Source organism: Cupressus sempervirens, chromosome 4 (assembly GCF_028749045.1).
Source record: "Cupressus sempervirens isolate cs-2001-9-10 chromosome 4, ASM2874904v1, whole genome shotgun sequence".
Lineage (NCBI taxonomy): Eukaryota > Viridiplantae > Streptophyta > Pinopsida > Cupressales > Cupressaceae > Cupressus > Cupressus sempervirens.
Window position 1 is genome coordinate 124,267,695 of NC_143121.1, and position 16,481 is coordinate 124,284,175.

At 35.8% G+C, this 16,481-nt stretch overlaps 2 non-coding genes across 2 annotated transcripts; both read right to left on the reverse strand.

The window, feature by feature from the left end:
- Nucleotides 1-3,161: 3,161 nt before the first annotated feature.
- Nucleotides 3,162-3,233, reverse strand: TRNAH-GUG (transfer RNA histidin (anticodon GUG)). The gene has a single exon. It is a non-coding gene; the product is annotated as a tRNA-His (tRNA).
- A 385-nt stretch (nt 3,234-3,618) lies between these two features.
- TRNAI-AAU (transfer RNA isoleucine (anticodon AAU)) lies at nt 3,619-3,692 on the reverse strand. Its single transcript has one exon. It is a non-coding gene; the product is annotated as a tRNA-Ile (tRNA).
- Nucleotides 3,693-16,481: the final 12,789 nt, after the last annotated feature.

A 16,481-nucleotide genomic window follows, 5' to 3' on the forward strand; every position in this document is an offset into this window, starting at 1 on the left:
AAGGAGAGGCATACAACCAGTGATCATTCATTTTTGGATCTCATGCATGGGCTCACATTCCTACTAATAAAAGGAAGGCTTTGGAGCCTCAAAATAAAGAATGTATCTTTTTTGGTTATCTAGATGGTGTAAAGGGTTATAGATTGCTAGATCTTTCTACATAACAACTCTTCATTGAGAGGAGTGTATATTTTGATGAAAGTCCCATAGTAGCATCTCAAATGCAACATGCTACCACTTCTATGCTTCCTCCCCTCACAGATCTTGAGGATGATGGAGATACCACAAATCTAATTTTAAATTCATCTAAATCTGATGAACACATGAACATACATGTCTTGATTGGGATTCTAGTGATGATTTAGCATCTCCTATGAGAAGACAAAGAACACGGAGCTTGGCTGATATATATGATGCTTCTCATGTATTTTCAGCTACTAATTCTATTATTACAATGCATGCTTAATTCTCTTATTGCAAACCAAACTTGGGAGTTGGTTCCACTTCCAACCAATCGTAAGATTATTAGGTGCAAGTGGATCTATCAAACAAAGAAATCAACAAGTAGTCAAGTGAGTATATACAAAGCAAGGTTGGTAGCCAAAGGTTTTCAGCGAGTTCAAGGCATTGATTATGATGAGACTTTTGCTCCTATGGAAAAAATGGATTCCATTCAATTGGCTTTAGCCATTGCAACATCAAAATAGTGGGGGATTCATCACATGGATGTAAAGAATGCTTTTCTTCACGATGATCTTGAGGAGGTTATCTACATGGAGAAGCCATTCCTCACTAGTATGCAAGCTCAAGAAATTACTCTATGGCCTCAAGCAGGGACCTCATGCTTGGTATGCTAAAATGGATTCTTATCTTTTGTCTCAAAATTTTAAGAAATGTAAATCTGATCCAAATGTTTATATGTTAAGAACATCTTACTCTTTGTTACTTATAGCACTCTATGTAGATGACCTACTAATCACATGTGATTCATGCTCAACAATTGCAACAACCAAGGAAAATTTACATGATACCTTTGCTATGACATACATGAGCCTTCTCAATTTATTTCTTGGTCTTGAAATCAATTAGAAATGAATCAAGTGTCATAGTTGCTCAATGCAAGTATGCAAGAGGTTAGTTGGTTCAATTTCACATGAGTGATTGTAAACCAACACCCAAACCTTTTCTATCCAAGATCAAGCTGGAAGATGGAAAAGATACACCATTGGCTGATTGTGCACTCTATCGTTAGCTTATGGGAAGTCTTCTTTCTCTCACTCATTCTTATCTAGATCTATCATATGCAGTGGGTGTTGTTTCAAGATACACGCAGGAGCTTCATGAGATAGACTGGAAAGCTTCCAAGTGTATCCTTTGTTATGTTTGAGGAACTATTAGCTATGGGATTCATTATTCAACTGGATATAATCTGGATCTTATTGGCTATACTGATTTTGATTGGGTTGGTGATATCATTGCTCGGAAGTCCACTTTGGGATATGTTCTCAATTTGGGTTCTGGTCCCATCTACTGGTCAAGCAAAAAGAAATCTTCCATCACTCTCTCATCCACGAAGGTTGAATATAAAGGTGTTGTCAATGCTATTGTTTAGAGTATTTTGATGCAAAATTTCCTCACTGAGTTGGGTATCTCATTTCCTCAACCAACCATCATTTGGTTGGATAATCAAGGTACATTGAAGGTTTGAAAAGATCTAATACAATGATAGTGGACAAAGCACATCGAGATCCATATGCACTTTATCCAAGATCTTATCCATGATGGCATCATTGATTTACAGTATTGTCCCACATCTCATCAGATAGCTAACATTTTTACAAAGACCTTTATTGAGAAAAAGTTTCAATTTCTCCAAGATCTTATTGGGGTGAAAGACAATGCAACACAATAGTTTTCTTGTCTTGTTAGCATCTATTTTGAAGGGTGGTTTTCTTTCCACTGGATTTTCCCTCTTTCCTCATTCTCTTCTCAAGCTAAACTAATCTTTAGTTAGAATTAAGAGGGAGTGTTAGCAGTTATTAATTCCAACTCCAGCTAGTCTCCAGATATTACGTACATTTACATTCAGTCCATTAACTTTGGATCACCATTCAGTTTGAACTATCCAAAACTGAAGCTAAACTGAAGCTATAAGTTATGCCGATTCACCATTTTTAACTGCTAGATTAGATTGTCATGCATCAATCAAACTTATGATTGACTCCTACATATGTAGGAGAAGGAATTTTGTGAGTTTGTTCATATAATTGTGATAACTGTTGTAAATGAAATGCAGTTGTAATATTACAAGTTTTGTTTTTAATTATTTGCAGAGATATGTTTTTTAACTTTTCCTGCCGAGGCTGTAAATTTCACACACATTTCTCTGAGGCATTTTAACAAACATTTCACTGCTTTTGCAATGTTTCTACATTTTCCATATATTTCTAACAGCATAGTTCTAATAACATCTGACAATCATTTATACTTTGATGGATATTGTTACCCAAGTTTGGGATTTCTATTTTACTAGATAGGGAGAATTCGGCCACCCTTAAACATCACACACTAAGGGAAGATTTAAGCTTGTGAAAAATAAGTCAACTTTGACTATTTAACACTTTTGATCTAGGAATTAAGCTTAATGTATGATGTTTAAGCCGTTCCGAAGAATTCTAGTAAGATTTGTGGAATTAGGCTTTACACCAGACTATTGTATTTGCTTGAATGTTTCTAGAATAGATCAAAATGTGTATTGAAAACCTATTCCAAGGGAAGTGGCATCCTAGTTTTCATCCACAAACTAGCATACGACTAGTCTAGCGGTTACTACCTATTTCTATTAGATGAGAATGAAGTTTTCATGCTGAGAAATAATGTATCAACCATCCACCATTTTGAGATTTTCTATAACATACCATATAATAATTATATATTACTGCCAGCATATAAACATCAATGCTTACATATGTGAATCTAGACCATTAAGCTTATACAACATTTTTTGAGCATTAGCTCAAAATACAGCTTTGAAGTGTGTTGTGAACACGTAAAAACTAGCATTACCAACATAGTTTTGGTGGGGATAATGGACAATTTTACTAAATTAAAGTGTTAAACATGATGTAACAAGTTACAGCAAAAGCTCAACATTCAGATACTGTGGCTGCTGGGATTCGAGCCCAGGTCTCCACGGCCACAACGTGGAATTCTTACCACTAAACTACAGCCACAACTGTTGATTTTCTTCTACTTGACACAAGAGTGTTCATCCGATTGGCTACACTTCACAATACTTCCAATTATGCGAAAATTTGTGTTTTATCCCCCAATAAAACATAGAAGAATCATGAAATGCTTCGAAATATCTTCTCAGATTTCAATTTCTTTCTTCTATACTTCTCATCTAATTCTTTGGTAATCCACAAAACATTTTTTAATACCCATTCCTGATTTTGTGAGAAGGGAGAGGAAAACCTCTAGCTCGGCTACAGTGCAACAAAACTTTTGTGCAATTGCTAATTATTATGCCAAAACGACATAATATCTACATAGAATTGATTTTAATTCATTCTGAATAGTGACCCATGTAAAGGCTCCAAATCTCCGAAAATGATTTGGCCTATGCAGGTTTCGAACCTGCGACCTTCGCGTTATTAGCACGACGCTCTAACCAACTGAGCTAATAGGCCCATGTTGAGTTCTGACGACTAGTCTAACTTCTAATCGGCAAACGAAAAATACTAAGAATAACACTGAAAAAAGACTAGAAAAAATTCCGATCAGGGAAAGCAAATATTGGTAGCAGAGGATAAAAGACCAGATATAAATATCGAAGCAAAAGACATGAAATTATCTTTGGTTACATCTTTATTTGGCATGCTTTACCCCGCTCCCTGCAACGGCTATCTTGGTTTCAAAATGTTCGATTTTTAAATTCTTTTTGCCGTTGCATTTTAGTTTGAGATTGTTTGAAAATCCTCCCAACGGCTATTTTGAAACTGTTAGACTTTTCAATTCTTTTTGCCGTTGCATTTTAGTGTCAGATTTTTTGCAAACTCTCCCAACGGGCTATTCAGTCTTTAATTAGTTTGGAATATAAATCAATAATAATTTTAAATGTCTTTATCATTAGTGTTGCTAAAAATATTAAAAACCTTTAATAAAGAAATTTTGTTGATCAAGAATTTTGTGTTTTATAAATTATATAATTTTATTGTTCAAAATTTTAAAATTAGTTTATATTTTTTCTAATCTTGCATTAAATTAATATATAGATATACTAATTTTTTTCTTAAAATTAAATAATCGAGAGAACAAAAAAGAGGTACACTATCAAAAAAGGGGAGGAGGCAAGCCTCAACCACCTAGATCAAAGTCCAACAATCAGCTAGAAATAGCCAACTAACACATTAAGTAGCTTTTGTAGCGAGATAACAAAAAGAGGAGATAGAAAAGCTATTCCAAAACATCATCATGATCATCGAACCAAGTTGTCCATCCCAGCTCTCCTTCCATCCACACGACTTTTTTCCGCTCGAGAGTGTGAGCAAAGAAGTCATGTTCATCAGAAAAGGGGCCTTTGTTCTCATGTATTTCCTTGAACAATTACTATAAATTATAATTATTATCTATTATGTTAAAATTTGTTAACTCATATTATTTCTTGTTTGTTTTTTGTGTTCAATTTGTTAGAATGTTCCAAATGCAATAACATATTTGCACACACTTCTATATAGTTATTGCATGCTTTAGAAATGTGTGCTTTTGTTCAATTCTAAAGCATGTGGAAATGAGCTATAAAAGTCTATAACTACTAAATTGAAAGTTTAAATATCTTGCCCATTCCAAATAACCACTTTGAGAAAACTTAACACATGTTTATATAACATGTAGCTTTGTCATGGTATTTAAAGACATTCCAATATTCATTAATTTAAATGTAGTTTTAGTAACCTGAAATAATTATAACATCCTATGATTTTCAAAGGGGCAAATAAATGAGTCCAATTTATTTAAATCAAAATTACATGCATGTTTTTGTATGTGCGCCTCTGACATCGATCATCAATATTTATTTTTCCCATTAAGAGATTACTTGGGATAACATGTTCTCCACTGCAAAAATTATAGTTGATCCTATAAAATAGATTATGAATCTAATAGAAAAAGAGAGTAAAAAAAACTTGCAAATAAAAAAACATAAATGTGTTTGCCATGTATCATTAGCATTCATATGACACAACTACCAAAGATCTTTGTGTTGCTTTTGGGAGCCTAGCCATGAATCCATTTGATATGGACCTGCGACCTCCACTTGCCCATCTCTACCATTAGAAGCAAGTTGCTTATGTTGTCAGGGGAGCTCAAATCAAGGCTCACCTTCACTAGCTTGAAGTTGGGGATCATGTTTCCAAAGATTTTTTCCATGCTCTTAGGGATCATCATACCTCTATGGGGATTAAAAGAATTAAGGAAGGTCAACAAACTCTCTCTAAACTTCCTCAAATTCTTCAAACCTTTGTCTGACATTATGAGAAGCTGTTAATAACACTAGGGAATTCAACTGCCAAGGACCAAGCCTTGAAGGATTGCATTTTTATTACTCCATGAACCTATCACTCTATTGAATGTCTACTACAAGATCATTGCTAAGGCCTTGACTCTCAAAATTCACCATCTTCTAACTTTAAGTGTGTCTCCTAAGTAGACTGGTTTCATCAAATCATGTTATATTATGGATAATATTATTATGGTTTGGGAAGGTATGGAGTGGGCTCACAAATCTAATCAGCAACCCATCTTCCTCAAAACTAACTTTTTCAAAACCTACGACTGTATTGAATGGCCCTTCATTTTTGCGATGCTCCATGCTCTTAAGTTTGGTTAGGTTTTTACCAAGTTGGTCCAAATGTTCTTTGGGGACCTTCGGCTTGTACTACCATTAATGGAAGACAATCTGAACATTTGGTCTTTTTAGATCCATCTGCTAGGGTTGTTCTTTGGCTTCAGCTCATTATGTGCTTGTTGCTAAAGGATTTGGTTACCTACTCACCAATGCAATATCTTTTGGCCTTTTTAGAGGTATTTCCTTGCCTGATTCACCTACCTAACTGGTCAATGGAAACTTCAATGATGATTCCTTTCTTAGTCTCATTGAGGATGAGGATAATATCAACAATGTCTTGCAATGCCTCAACACTTTTTGTCTTGCCTATGGTTGAACTATACAATGAAACAAGACCCTTTACTACAACCATTCTCTTCTTTTGGCCCCTTCATGGCTCTCACAATATGAATGGAAATGAATTCAACATGGAGAGGTTTTCCACTTTTTCAACATCCCTTTTGACTTTCAAGTTTCTCCTATGGAGCTTTGGAATATTTTTATTTTTAGGATGGAGAAGAAGCTTGACCACTAGATTACCAAGCCTCTCTCTTTGGTTGGTAAAATCCCAAATTTGTTCCAAGGTTTCAGTTACCACCCATGTCTATTATTCCTACTATTGGCTCCTTCTAAGGTTTCTTACATGAAGATGGAGAAAATCCTTAGGGATTTCCTTTGGGATTCTAGAGCTAATTACCATGGATTTGATAGAGTTGCCTAGGAGTATTGTTGTTAGGATCAACCACAGACAAAAATAACAATTACATGCAAATATAACCAATATTAGAAAATAATAAATTGCACAAAAGAGAACATATATAAGACAAAAAGATTTAATGTGGTTAACCCAATCCCTAAGCTACATCCACCAACAAGTATACTATTATTATCTAGTCATTACAATCTGCAATCCCTTATAGCTCAATACTACTGCAAGAAGCTACAATATCATCATACACATTGAAATCCCTAACCTTAAGCCATTTTATACAAGCTTTTTCCACTTAAAAAATTAGGGCTAGAATAAGTCATCCAATAAAAAATAGCAACTAACTCCTTTTACAATAGTAGAGTCATTTTTGGCTTCATGGGTATTGCCACCCAAAACCCCATAGGGGTGTTGCCCCTCAACCTCACCTTGTACTATGATAGGGAGTGAACATGGGGCGTTGCACCTTGACCCTATCTTGGAAAGATGAATGAAACTCTAGCTATCTGTAAACAAATAATTATCCCTATGTGGGTGGCACAATTCTTCCATGAAGAACTAAAGCCATATCATCTCCTTGGTTTCCTCTATAGATACAACATACTTTTCCTATGTAGTGGATAAAGCATTAACCTTCTACAACCAAGAAATCTAACTCATTGTTGTCCCACCAGCAGTATATACATATCATCTAGTACTTCACCTGGTATCAACATCTCCTACCATATCTAAGTCAACATAGCCTTGTAAATTAGTAGTAGAGCCCCCAAAATGTAAACACTTACTTGATGTTTCTCTTGTTGTGTTCTCACAATTTATGCCCCATTTATCCTAGAAATGAGGACAACCTAGTAATTGTTTTGTCTCCTAGACCCCTAGTCTAAGGCCTGAGTCATTTTGTTACCTCCCCTAGGAGTCTAGGTCAAACCTCAGTCTTTGATTGGGAAGTCCAAAGAGCTTGAATTTGGAGAAAAAATGATGTTTCTAATGTTTTAATTGCTTAAGTGTGCACTACATGCACACCTCCATAAGGTCCATAGGTGTGCTTAGTGTGCAAGTGCACACTCATCTCCTTCCAAAGAAGTGCACATGTGCGTACCTCCACAAGGTTTACAGGTGTGCTTAGTATGCAACTACACACTCATCTCCTTCTAGAGATGTGCACATGCGCAAGTGCGCATGTGTGTACTTGTACATGTGCGCACCTGTGAGGGTGTGCACCCATGGAGGTGCGCTCTAGGGCTTGGGGTCTATATAAGAACCCAATGCTCCCTCCTTCATTTCATTCTACTCTATTCTCTCTACCATCTCTACACCTTCACACCTCCTCGATGTGTGCTTCTCTACTCCCAATCTACACTCATAACAAACACAAGGTCAACAACACTAAGAAGGTGCACACATGTGCACCTTTATGCATTAAAGACTAAGTTAAAAATATGAAAACTTAGTCATTCCTCCTAGAATGTACTTGCACTGCACATGTGCCTGTGCACACCTGACCAAGGTGCGCACATGCATAACTGTACACAAATGGCCAATTAGGGGCCATTTTAGTGCACTAGCGCACCTATAAGGGTGCACTAGGTGCACTAAACAACATAGCAGGGCATTGGGGGGATTGACTAGGTTTTGACCATTTTACTTGATTTTTACTAGTTTTTAAAAATCTATTTAGGGTAATTAGGGATTATTTTGGGTCAAATCTTATATTTTCAAACTAATATCTCCTCTCTTGTGTAGCTAAGATGGTGTCATCATCCTCTTCAATGGTGGAAAAGATAGCTCCAAAATCCATTGTATTCAAGTACCAAGGTGCATTGAGGAAATCTCAATTTGATGACGAGCATGCAGAGATCAGAGATATCAAGCTTGGTGATATAGATTGGAATGAATTCCTTACCATTTGCAACAAACCAAAAGAGTGATCTATGATGGTGTCAACACTTATCAGATCAGGTCTTGTTAACATAGCATAACATCCTACATCCATTTAGTCTTCATAACCTATAATGACTCTTGTAAAGAACTACATACCCGAAGAGAAGGTCATCAAGAGTGTTATTGGAGAGATAGTCTTGGACCTCTAACCAAGAAATATTGAGAAGGTCTTCCATATTCTTAGATCTGATCAATATTTGAAGATAACCTATGATTGAGTAGAGAGATGGCACTGAGAGAATGAAAAGGAAGCTAAAGAGACAATTCGAACACCCTTCCTGATTGATAGCACACCAGTGGAATGCAAAGTCAACAAAGTGGACAGGATGAGGGGTTATAAGAAAAATTTTGTTGGATATGCAATTGTGCTTCTAAGTGGGGTCATGCAACTACTAGCAGCAGGGCACCTTAAAACTTGGATGGTCCACTTTATAAAAACCATCAGGATGACAAAGATGCCAATAGACTGGGCTACTATCCTCAGTGATAATCTGCAAGAGTAGCTCATAGTCATGAGAGCTGATACCAAATTCTATATGATATCATACATGGTGTACTTGCTAGTGTCAAGGACCACAGACTACCCATGACATTGTAGAAAGGGGAGCATATAGGACGCTAATGCTTAGCCCTATGTAGTGTATCCTTAACTGTTAAAGAAGAAACCCTTAGAGTAGAGTATAGAATACAGGGTGGTGAATGAAAAATTTATATTCACAATCATTTGATTCATTGAAGGTGATTATGCTAAAAGGATGTTAGTAGAAGTAGTGACTAGGATCATAGAGCTCAACACATACTACATCCAGTTCAAAACATTTACCTACATAAGGGTAGCCAAAACTTTGGAGGACCCAAAGAAGCTCTCAAGATATCCATCAAATAGCCTCATCTTGCTAGAGATTTCCCACTAACTCATGTCCACACACAACAGAGTGAGAAGATAACACAAATAGACATGGGTATGTCCTATCACAATTAGTGTTTTTGAGGTCAAGTAAAAGTGGGATATAATGACTTTTGATTATGAATGGGATTAGTATCCTTTGGAAGATTACAACACCCCTCACCCCTACTTCGACAACATAGGGATGGTGTAGCATTTGGCAGGAAATAAATTTGTACATGAAGATGTGTTAGAAGACCATTGGATGAATGCAGTGGATGATTATGATATCTGGATAAGGGATTATTGTAGGATGAATCTATATTTGGCAAAGAAGGTGCTCAAAATAATGATCCCACTAAAGGCTATGGAGAAAGATACATAAGATATCTTGGATCCTCTATACAATAGGGACAAGATCTATGATAGGCTCATAATGAATGTGGAGATTAGAAGAGATGAAAATACAGACATTAATCATTAGGATAGACACATAGTCTAGCTTATAAAGGAATGGATAAAGAAGTAATTTAGAATGGATCCAGTTCCTCGAGCTATCCCCCTACAAGCCACTATGTATCCAATTAAAGGAAAATGTGTGTTAGTTATAGTGCCAACCTTCCTTACTCAATCCCTAGTGAGGCCAAAAATGGTACATCAACATGAGAGGGAAGTTGAGTACTTTAGGGTAGATAAGGGAAGAAATAAGAGGAAGAGAGCACCTATAAAGGAAAAGAAGAAAATGACTTAGGCTCAAGAACCTCAACAAGAATAGGTACATCCTGAATGAGTTGAGCCACAAGTTGAGCCTAAAGAGCAAGAGCCTACTCAAGAGCCTAGCCAAGAGCCACAAGTACCATTGCAACCAAAAGCAATAGAGGAAGACCCAAAACAAGGGTAGGAAGAAGAACAAAGGGTGCCACCAACAGCTACACAAAAGGAAAAATTCTCCCTCTTGGTCCCAATAGAAGGAGAGTTGAATCACCAATGGTGGGAACAAGGGGGAGATGGTTAAAGAAGAAAACTACTCTATCTCCTTAAGTCCCTAAAATAATCCCTGAAGTAGAGGCCAAAGAAGAAGAAGGGGAACACGTTTAATATGTCCCTTTGAGCCAAATGACTCATGCAACTAGGGAAACATAAGAGGAAAGGAGAAGAAGCTCAAAAGTGACACCTCCATCTACTTTGAAATAACCTATTTAGGTTTCAACATCATAAGATGAGCAACAATAATGGATAGCTGACATGGAAGGTCAAGAAACTGATGTCTTTGACCTCTCTAATTTTGACTTCATGCCAATAAGCATTGAGATGGTGGGAGAAAAATAAGAGATACTCCCAAGAGTTAATCCTTAGGATAGGACTAGAATCAATTGCTACCTCTACCTCAAGGACCTTTAGGCATTCCACCACCACTATCTTAGGATTTATCATTCTTGGATAAAGGTTGAATAACTTCACTTCCTTCTCCTACAAAAATAAAAGAACAAGCAATGGAGGAAGTCAAGAGCCAACAACTGCATGCTAATGAAGTATTGGAGGAAGGAAAAATACTTGAAGAGACTCAACAAACTCCTCACAATAAAGATGTTAGGAACTTAGCCCAAGCAAATATAGAGACTCCAGTTGTTGATCTTTCTCAACAAGAAAAGACTCCAGAGAGGAATGATAGGAGAAAGGGGTCTACAATGGAAACCACCTCTTTAGTCAAGTACATGTCTCCAATGGGCACTACACCAACTTGGCTAAAGGGGGAGGTAATGTTTTGTTAAAAGAGGTAGCTAGGTCTAACTGCCAAGGACAGATTAAGAGAACTAGTAAAAGTTGTCAAGAATCATGAGCCACCTATAGGTGATGCACAAACACTAGCCTTCATCATGAAGAACAAAGATCAGGACTTGCTTCCACATATAGCTATTCGTCCTCTACATGTTGGCACCGAATAACTAACTCCAAAAGACTGTCAAATAAAGGAGGTCATGTTGGGAAGATCCATGGTAGGCACTACTAAAGTGATGATCACTACAAGGATGAAAGAGGCATTCAAACACATGGACTGTGATGAGTTTGAGTTGATAGTGCTGAGTGTAGACACCTAAAATTGTCCTAAAACACTATATTAATTAATTTAATATCTCCCTTGACACTATATTTAAATATTAATTAATTAATTAAACCTTTTTATATTCTTCTACTTGTTTAATTAATTTTATTTAATTAAATGGGTTCACATCCTTATGTATTTGAATTTAATTCAAATACTCCCCCCTAATGTATTAAATTCATTTAATACATGTTTTCCTCATAATCCCCTTTTAAATAAATTTCAATTTATTTAAATTCTTCCACTTTGCTAAATTCCCTAATCCTCTAATTAAATTAAATCATATTCTAAACATAAGCCTAATCTCATTTGAGCCCTAATTGGTTGCTCACACATGTGTGAAATTCAAAATCTTGGTGCTCTTTTGTTTTATTAGGCATTGTCCCCCACTCATTTTGAAAGGTTGCTCACACATGTGTGGAATTCAAAGTCTTGTGCTCTTTTGTTTCATTAGGCTTTGTCCCCTACTCATTTTGAAAGGTTGTTCACACATGTATGAACACACCTTTAGTCCTTAATCTAAAAGCCCTCTTTTTTTGACTTTCTCACCAAAGTTGCTCACACATGTGTGAGAACATCTTGAGCCCCTCAAAACTTAGTGGGTCTTTTGACTTATGTTAGGCTTGTCCCCCTAGCCCATGTGAAACCCATGTGGCATCTATATGGATGCCACCTCCTCAAGGTCTCCCTAAAATCTATAAATAGAGGCCTTGTCTCAAGAAGAAGGGGCTCTCTAAGATATCTCTTTTGTATGCATTGTTTTCATACTAGTTCATGCTTCGAGATTTTAGAAATCATATCTCCCTCATTTTCTCTTGCATCCTTAGTTTGATATTCTTGCATATCAATATTATATAGCTTAATAATGCATCCATTCAAATTAATTGTTCTCTCTTATTCTTAGAATAATCTTGCATACATTTAGATTAATCTTGCATATCTCATATAGCTTAAAATCCTTTGTTCTAGAGGTTTGGTTTCTCACTTCTCATTCTGAGAGCAAAGAAAAAATCTTTCTAGTTATAAGGAAACAAGTAAAACTATTGAATTACTTGGATGGATAATCTCATATTCATTCTAGGATGATCTTTCAGATAATGACCATGTTGAAGTGTGTGTGAAGATCTAAGACTCGTGTTTCACATACACATTTTTGGTGCCCACCATGGGGCAAGAGCCAAGTTTCTAGCTCCATTTTATTGCTAGTATTTTAGTTATATTCTCATTTTTGGTTTTTTTATGGCAACCTATTGCATCTAACCAAGTGGTTTTGTAGGTTTTTTACTTTGGTTTTAAGGCTAACCCATATGCAGTGGTTTGAAGGCTACAACTCTACATTTTAAAATATTTACTCATATCTTCCAAACCATTTGGGATATGGATATAAATTTTTTTTTGTAGGGTGGTGACAGTCCAAAAGGTCTTCAATCCATAATTTAGACTTATTTGAATTGATTTGAATGCTTTCTAACAATTTCTTTATTTTTCATAAAAAGGGGTTTTCAGGTGCAAATCAGTGAATTTTTCAATCAACTTAGAATTTTTGGATAGGCCCACAAATTATAAAGGGGTTTTTTTCTTTGTATTTTTATTTTACATGTTATATCAATGCTCAAATAGTCAATTTACCAAAACTAGTCTATTTTGACAAAGTGAGTTCCATAGGAGCAAATGGGTAGATACAACCAAAATTCTTATATTTTTAGAAAGCTCTCTAATTTTAGCAGGGGTACCTTCATTTTACTTCTATTTTTGAAGCCAAAATCATAAGAAATAAATAAAATCTTGTTGACTAGGTCAAAAATCAATATTAAAGAAAAAGGGCATTTGATGAATAGCTTGCATTTAATTTTCACATGGATCAATGCATGATGTGAGCTTTTGTTTGAGTTATTTTCTAGTTATTATCACTTTTTAAAATTAGATTTTCAGATTTAACCCTTTTTTTACATAACTTGGATATATATTGCATATCTTGCGTTTGTTTGTTTTGCCTATTGCTTTGTTCGTTGCAAGTGAGCATTCAAGTGTAAATGAAAGGTACAACAGAGAAAAGGTGCATTGCAAGGATTACCAGGTATTTTTTTGTATCTCTATAACATTTGGATTTGGAAAGGAAGTGAACCCTCTCATGTCTTTGGCTTGAGTTCTTTTACATGCTTTCATAGATTCACACTTCATTTGGTGCTCTAAAATTGGATCTAGATTTACTTTCATGAATATGTCTTTCACATAGTAATTAGGTCCTATGAACACTATTTGTGGAGTTCTTGAGGGAATGTGCTTCATTTTCTTTCCTTACATGTGAAGCTCTTCTCGATGATAGATCCCCTTTTAGGTAGGGAAAGATTTTTTATTATTATCTCACTATTCTACTTGGGTTTGTTCTCAACATCCATTACTACTTTCTCTTTTGAGATTGGTGGTGTTTGTTGTTGGATTTTTCAAAAAAATATGGTGAGGTGAATTCAAATTAGTGTGTCAAATAATCTTGTTTTCTATGTTTGGATAAGGTGAAGAGGCTAAAGGATTATGCTCTATTCCCTTTTAGGCACATCAAAAACTTGAAACTCTTAAATCCAAACCAAGTCCCCATGTGGTACAATTTTATGAGTCTTTCTTGATTAGAGAGAGTTAACTATAGTGGACATTCCCTTTATTGGGTCAACCATGTGGATAGAACCTCAAGCAGTAATAGCCATTTTTGACATGGTAGTAGCAACCGCTATATAAATATCCTTGTGGGGGAAATCCTTACATGTGTAGTCTTTTTTTGGGTTGTCATATCTCCTTAGTATCTCTGATTGATTAAATTCTTAGAATATGTCAAAACCCTAGTGTGCTAGGATTGGATTTCACCCACTCTAGATTGCAAAAGCTACAGAGTTGAACATTATTAAGAACCATAGTGCTACCAAATTTTATTTTCTAGGACTATGTGTGTAATTTGAAAACATTTTGAGAACATACATAGTGGTGGTTCTAAGGATTAGACTAGTACTATCACACTATTCTTGTTCATGTGCAAGGGTTCTTTGTCCCTTTCTTAGTGTTTGAAGACGTTTGCTTGAAATCCATGATTTTTGTCTTGCGTGCCTAGTTCATGATTCAAGATTAATCACACCTAGTTGGATATTTAAAATGAATAAAATTGGAGTTTCTGAGTCGAGAATTTATGATCAAGCTGCTTTTCTATCCTGTTATTTCTAGTCTACCTATGTTGATCTAGTTCAAATTAGGTAATTTACCCTAATGTTAGAATCTTTTTTACACCTTGGGTTATTGTGCTTTGACTCCCTTTAGGATCTTGTCTCAAAACTGTCAAATTGTTCTGTCAGAGCTATCTATGCTCTAGGTCTAGTCTATTACCTACAACATTTTGCCACTTTTCTGTCTACAAACAGTTTCAAACAACATCTTGCTTAGCTAACAACTTGTGACCTAAACTCAACCTAGTCTCATTTATTAGTTATCTTGTTCTTGTCCTTTAGTATTTCTCATACTTTGTGTCATGATAGTCATAATCTTTGGTTGTTCTAGCCATTACTTAGCCAACTTGTACCTTAGTATATCACACTCTTATCTTGTTTCTTTGAGACTATGTTCTAGTGTGGTCCTTGTCTAGGTTTTTGCTTCTTGTCCCTGTCTATGACTGTCACAACAAGAAGAAAAAATATGTTTTATCCCCTTAGACTTAGACAAGGTGGAGCTAGGGGTCATAATCATGGTAGGGGTCACTTTCTAGTTTATACACAATCTCCATCTAATTCATCTAGTGAGGAGTCTTCATGATCTCTATAAACTTACAACAAACTAGGAACCCCTTATACCAAGAGGATTCCAAAACTAGCAAAGGTCATACATCTCTAGGAAACACAAATAAATTCTTATTTAGAGGACTTTTCTGACCAAAACATATTGAAACTATTCACATTCCTACAATGGCTGGTCAAGAAATTGAATATGGAGAACATAGTAGAAACCAAGATCGACACAAAACTGAATGACAAGAGGAACCTCTCTTTATTGATGGGAATGAAGAAGAGGAAGAAATACTCCCCAAACACATCAAAAAGTGTCGTAAGGACAAAAACTTCCAAAAAGTCATTACAATCCTACTTAATGAAGAAAAAGAGAAATACTTTCTCAAACTTGCTCAAGAGGGAGCTAAGTTTTAGATTAAGGTAAAAATAGGTTTTGAAGGGAACAAAAACCCCTAACAATAGTAAAAAAGATGTTCAAACATAGCATAATTAGGAAACAAGATCCTAAGAACAACAAAAAACACACAAAATCAGGTTTTATAGGGACCTGAAACCACATAATGTAACTAGAAAACACAACAAGGTTTTACAAGGACCTGGTTCCTACAAGTTTTACAAAGCTATCAAAATGAAAACTAGAACCATAAATAGAAAAAACCAGACCACTACTATAGCTCCTTGATCATCTTTGTAGCCTCCTTCCCCACTTCTACTGTACTAAGAATGGTATCAATAGGGGATAAGCTAGTACTAGTAGTAACCTCAATAGCCTTCTTTCGTGAGCTCAATTTGGTCCTTTTACTTGGTCCTCTAGGAGACATAGTATCTTCATTGGTCTTCTTCCCCAAACTTGCTACAACTGCACACAAACTAGAAGTCACTTGTTCTATATTATTGCCACTATCCTTGATCATATGCTGGAGACCTTGTTCATATTTTTTCACTTCAATGTTGAAACTATCATTACACCTAAAGAGGAAACTGAAACATCCAAATTGCAAAAATAGTTGAAGATCATGCAAGACCAACTAGCCCAAATGATGCGCGACAAAGAAAAACCTACAAAAAATACACCTTAGACACTCTTTTCCCATTCCCATTTAACAAGAGTATAGACATGCCTCCTTTCCAAGAGGAGTTGAATTACCTAAGTACAATAAATACTTTGGAACTATCAATCGCCAAGATCA